The sequence below is a fragment of the Athene cunicularia genome (genome assembly GCF_003259725.1).
Source record: "Athene cunicularia isolate RWA chromosome 1 unlocalized genomic scaffold, athCun1 chr1_part2, whole genome shotgun sequence".
NCBI classification, from domain to species: domain Eukaryota; kingdom Metazoa; phylum Chordata; class Aves; order Strigiformes; family Strigidae; genus Athene; species Athene cunicularia.
Genome location: NW_020799092.1, coordinates 26,283,809 through 26,289,818, shown reverse-complemented (window position 1 = coordinate 26,289,818; position 6,010 = coordinate 26,283,809).

Sequence of the window (6,010 nt, the reverse complement as noted above, 5' to 3'; positions counted from 1 at the left end):
GGGGGGGGGGGGAAGGTATCTTTTAGTGTCATCATGCATAGTTTTGTGGAAGAACTAATGACATATGACAAAATGCGTCAACATTGCTTGTCAAGCACTCCTATGCTCGAAGTAAATTCATAAACAAAAAGCCATGTTTCAGTAATAATGAATGTTGTGAGAAAAATAAACAAAAGCTAGGAAATAAGTTCACACTTAGCTAGATCAGTTTAAATTTCTGATTGGTTGATTTTGACTTCTTAAATTCATTGAACAGAGAACTGTTTGAGGGTTTTTTTTTTCCACTTCTTCCACTGTTTTTCTTCTTAGGTATCAGCCTTACTTCCCAGGAGTGTATGTCTTGTTCCAGATTATGTGAATGCTGCTCTTAGATGGTTTAGATAAGAATAATATGACTTTTATTCAGAGCATAAACCGCAGTTGAGTGTTTGGGAACCACATTAAGAAGGAAGCTCCAGTATTTTCTCATCCCCTACACACTTGTTTTCCACTTCCCTTTTCACCGTTCAGAATTAACAGTGTCCATGGTAAACACAGCAACTTTAACTCTTGGTTTTCCTACTTTTTCTTCATTCGATCATTTACCAGATTAATTTTTCCCTACTTATGACAGGGTGCAGGGAGGTGAGTTGTACCTTTTCCAAAAAAAGCAGATTTTTTAAAAAGGAAAAATTTTATCAAAAGTAACCTAACATTCTGTAAAAAAAATTAAAAAGTGACTTTCAGGTCGTTTGGGGTTTTTTCACTGAAAATGTTCACACACTAGCCAACAATTCGAGTTGGATTAGGACATTTCTTTCATGTAGATCAGCTAGGATTCCAGAATGTGATTTTAGCAGAGTTTTGTATGAGTGTGTTTCTTGAGAAGTTGTGTAGGATTCCTGAGATGAGGCAAGAATGAAAAAAATATTTTATAGGGAATAACTTGAATTTTCATTTCTCCAGATCAGAAGAGTGCCTTCAAAGCTATGCTTTAGTCCTTTACAAATTCTGTTTGGACTATTTGAACTGTTTCTCTCCTGGACTCATTTTTTCAGCCTTGCCAAGCTTGCCCTGGGCAAGGTTGGTTTCAGATTAAAGCACTGTGCTAAGAACATTTCTCTCCAGACAGTCATCGCTATTCCATTGAGAAGATGGTGGTCCTTCTATTGGAAACCATGTTATCGACATTTTGCCCATTATCATCATAGTTTGAGAATAATTTGTGTCTTGCATATCTTCGGGCAACTGTTTGCTGCTTCACTAAAGCCTACTGCATCTCCTGTTGGAAACTGTCATCTGCCCACACTTTAGTTCAAGATCTTTGCTGTTTGCATCATTATGCTATGATGTAGAAGCTTATTCTTCCAAAAACCCGGCCTACCTGGAAAAGGTATTTATGGTTAGATCTCTTTGCACTGAATTCTTACAAATCATTCACCTTGAAAACCAATTTTCAAATACCCTCACATTTAACTTCACAGCTCGTGTTTCCCGTGGTTTTTTGATTTATTCCACATTGAGTTTTGCTTCCATGGCTAGGTTAAAGCAGTAATGCAACTGGAGTGTCTCAAAGATGCTTGTAAAAGCTAATGTTGGCACTCATGTTAATACAGGTTTCTTTGAGTAATGATTTTCAGCTCTAGGCAGTCTTCAAAAGACTTCAAATATTCAAGAAACAAGGATGAAAATTCAGAAGATGCAGAATAAATCGAACAAATTACTAGAATAATAGTAATCCAAAATAACAAACTCTGATACCGACAGACTTTCCAGGAAGAGCAGTATGACCTTCCCTCTGCTGCCTTGACCACGTGTCCTCCCACCTCTGGTAGTGGAAAAGAAATGTGCATTCTCTGTAGTCTTTCAGTCTTCCTTTTGGGAGAAATTACAAGTTGATGGCGCTTTGGCCTGGTATTTCTGATGGTTGTGTGGTAGTGTGAGCACTTGCCCTTGGTTCAGAACACCCAAGCCAGTCCATGTGAACCACTGAGCAGGCATCAGTTACAGCAACTGTGAATCGTAACCTAAAATCATAACCCAAAATCATAACCCAAAATCATAATCCAAAATCACAACCGAAAATCATAATCCAAAATCACAACACAAAATCACAACTCAAAATCATAACCCAAAAAAGTGAAGGCTCAGCAATGCACTACACCTCCCCCTAAGGCATTCCTGGTATTGCCAACCCCACAGTTCAAAACTTCAGAGTCAACCCCCCGCCCCGTCTTAATATTTACTTAAAACAAAGATATTAAAGGATAGAAAATAGTTTTAAAAACTGCTTTTATTTTATATTGTCTTCTGACACTGTAGCGCTAAGAAAACAAGTTTTATTCAACTGGGATAATGGGAAATGTTACATAACCCTCTAACGCATGGTAGTACTTGCATGAAAACTTTGCCTTGTAAAGAAGGTGTGTTTATTTGGCAGAAATACGTTAGCTGAGGTATTTTACTTTTGGTTTTTAGCACGCTCAAATTATAAAACTGTTAACTTTGGTTCCTCACATTCGCGTTTGGTTGTGAACTACGGCAAGCATTTGCCACTGCCAGTGAAATCTAGGGGAAAGGTGCTTTCAACATACAATCCCAAGACATGTGGTGCTTTATAAAGTCGAGTAACCTGAAAAGCCAGGTTCTTCATCTCCCAGTTTGGGCACCCAGAATGCATTGATACTCGTGCCAAATTCTTACTCTTTAAAATGTGGGCAGTATCTCTCCTTCAGCTCACGGGACTTTCATGAAGATAAATGAGTGGGTCTCTAAGAAGCATTCAAGGGCCACAATGAGTAGTACCACAGGAAAACCTTGTCATTCGGTCTCTGGTGGGTAGTTTGAGAAACATCCAGTAAATAAGACATGGGGCTGCACATTGTTCTGTGAGGAAACTACAAAATACTGAGTAGCTGCTAATATTGGCCTGGTTCTGTCCTGTCCATTAAATGAAACTGGGACCCAGCAGAAAAGACGGATACAGGCCTCTGAGCAAGAGCTGTTTCATACAAGGGCTCTATACAAGAAGTGTTCCTGCACAGTAGATTTTATTCTTATTTTTTTCTGGTTCTGCACCCTTTAATCCTGTCTGAACAAGATTAACCCTTGTTTCAATACGGTTTGAACACGTGTACGCATGTGTATGTGTGTGTGAGTGCACGTGCTTGTGCACGTCATTTTTTGCAAGTTAGGGGGGGTTTAAAAGCAAATTGCATAAGCAGAGATTTGATCTTGTAGCAGTCTGCTAACATCCAAACGAGTCATCAGAAGGAGTGGAATAATTCTGAGCCATCCCACAGCGCCCGGCTACTTGGGCCAACTGATGGCAATAAGATAATTCTCTATTTAAACCACCTCCGTAGAGGAACAACAGAGTTGTTGGTGATTCCCTCTCTTGACAGTGTCCTGGCTTCTCAGCACTGTCTCTTTTCACCCTGCTCCCGTTTGCTTCCCCAGCCAAGAAGTCCAGTTTCTTTTTGCAGATAGTTGTAGCTTCCCTGCTCAGACTAAGAGTGTACTCTCTCCTGCACCCAACTGGCCTCCCTTGCTCTGCTGGGCTCTGTTTGCTCACGTCCTTCTCCCTTCTTTTTTTTACCTATTCTGGTTTGATCTCTTTGGTTCTTCCGTACTGAAATCAAACAACTTCCACCAGGCTGTCTGGATGGCAAGCAGGAGAAATATTAAGAGCCAGAGACACTTGTTTCGTGGCACCCAGATGGGTGCTTCTGATGAAGCCTAGTTCAGCCATTGCAGAGTTACGTTGTTCTGGTGTCGAGCCTGTGGTGGGTTTATATGCCATCTCATCAACCTGGACAGCTGTGAGAAGAATCAGCATGTTTAGCAAAAGCGAGATCTTTGGGAATTTTTCCTATTTAAAACTTCAGCAAGTCCCTAGCAAGTGTCCACAAACTGAAGTTTCCAACCGTTTACAGCCTGGCTAGAATGAAGCAGCAAAATCCTTAACAGGCTACCTCCTGTCTTAACCTCTGCTCCAAACGTGGGGATGCAGGAGCTTCTCAAAGAAAAGGTTTCTGTAATTTGGCAGCACGGACCAAACAACTGATGCTTCGATAGGCTCGTTCTTGGAAAGGTCGAAGCCGTTTGGCTGCAGATTTTCAAATAAGTTATCCCTGAGGCACACACCTGGTGAGGGAAGTTTTCAGCCAAACAGTTTAAGTTTGGCAAAGTTTTTAAGCCACTTTGAAAACGCCGTCTTATTATAGGAGGCATCTGGCAATCACAACAGTTGGCAGTCGTGCTAGCCCCACCTGTAATATTTTTGGATCATTTAATAATGTAGTGGAGATTTTTAAGCGAGTATTTTTTCTGTTAGAATGCAGTAAGATGCAACTATGCAGCTTCCTCATCCTCCGCTGAGCTATAAAACATAGAGAGATCATCTTAAGCAAGCATGTTGAGTTTGGAATCACCAGCCGACTCCCGTAAGCTTCATAATACTGGGAGGTCTGTAACTGAACACGTATGTTAAGAAATGAGAGAAAATCTACTAAAATTGCTACTGACTTTGGGAAGTTTTAACACCCTCAGTCTACCTTTAATTATTTTAAAAAGATATTTTCGCATGTTCTAAAAACTATTGTAGAAATGAGAAAATAAAGTCTCACTGATACGTTTCATCCGTGGGTGTTTTGACTGGTTAGTATGAGCTCTGATAGCGTCGTGCTCTTTTAAACAAGAGAAAAGCAGTAAGTACGCAAGAACAATGATAACAGAGAACATTTTGGCATGCGCAACTTTCACGTCTTTTAAAAAAAATATTTGGTATTTGTGACTATACTCAGCAAACTTTGTGAGAGAGAACAGCGAGCTTTTTAGTCATTTGAAGTATTAACATTTTTATAGCTAAAGGATTATATCCTCCAAACAATTCTATAGCCTCGAAAACCAAATAAATAAATAGTTTAGGCCTGACTCCATAAGCCTTTATGGGCTAGAATTTGCTCAGTATGCTTTTTGTTTGTTTGTTTACTTTCAGATGCAAAACGTTTGGGTGCAACAAGTCGGTGTTCTTACTGCACGGCAGAATATACTTTATTCTGACCTGTAAAGGGGATGAAAATTTTCTTGGTGGTGGTAGAGTGATTTTGGTAAATTGCCCAGTGGGGCTTCACATATTACAAGGATAAACAGATTACACCCAGTAGAAACTTTTGTAGAATGTTGGTAGCAGGAAGGAAAACTCAAAAATTTGTCACCTCTGATCAGACCACTGGTGTTTCAGCTCTCTCCCTCTGCTCTGCCATCGGAGAAGTTAGAAAATGCCTTAGAGGATGCTGAGGGACTCTGGTAGACGTGCATGTATTAATACGTAGGTGGGGGAAATGTATTTCTAACACCAAGCATCTAGTAGACGGTATTGGGGTCCTAAAACTGGGGTGCTGTAAATGAATTTGTTTCATTTTGCGGCCTTTCCTGTCTGTCCTTGCTCAGAACATTAATTAATATGCTGAATAATCCCCCAGTGATAACAGCTCATCAGGGCAATCTTGGTACCAGGTTGTGAACTGACCATACTAAGGAGATAAAGCCTAACTAGCCTAAGTCACACCTGGATAAACTCAGCTTGTTGCAGCCACCTGGCAAGTCATCTCCAGAATTCATACTCCGCCAAAAAAAAATTGGACTTTTAGTAAGTCCAATGAGTGTGTCCTTGGTTTACCAAGAAAGCTTTAGTTTAGCCCACGGTCCATCCCCCAGTCCAATAAAGGGCTCCTCTGCAGTAAAAACTGGACGTCTTCACTAATACTAAATATTAAATATGAGGATAAAGAGCCAGACAATCACAGATGAAATTCTGGAACAACTGGATTCAAGACAAGGGAAGGGTTGCAAAAAGAAAAGGGTTAAAAGCGCCCGCTTGGGCCGGGCAGGACAATGAACACAAGGGCAGCCACCGCATCTCGAGAGCAGGCGGAGAGGCGAGATTTTTTTTTTTTCTCTCTCTCTCTTTTTTTTTTTTTCCTTTCCTTTCCTTTTTTTTTTTTTTTTTTCCATGATGACTGCAGAC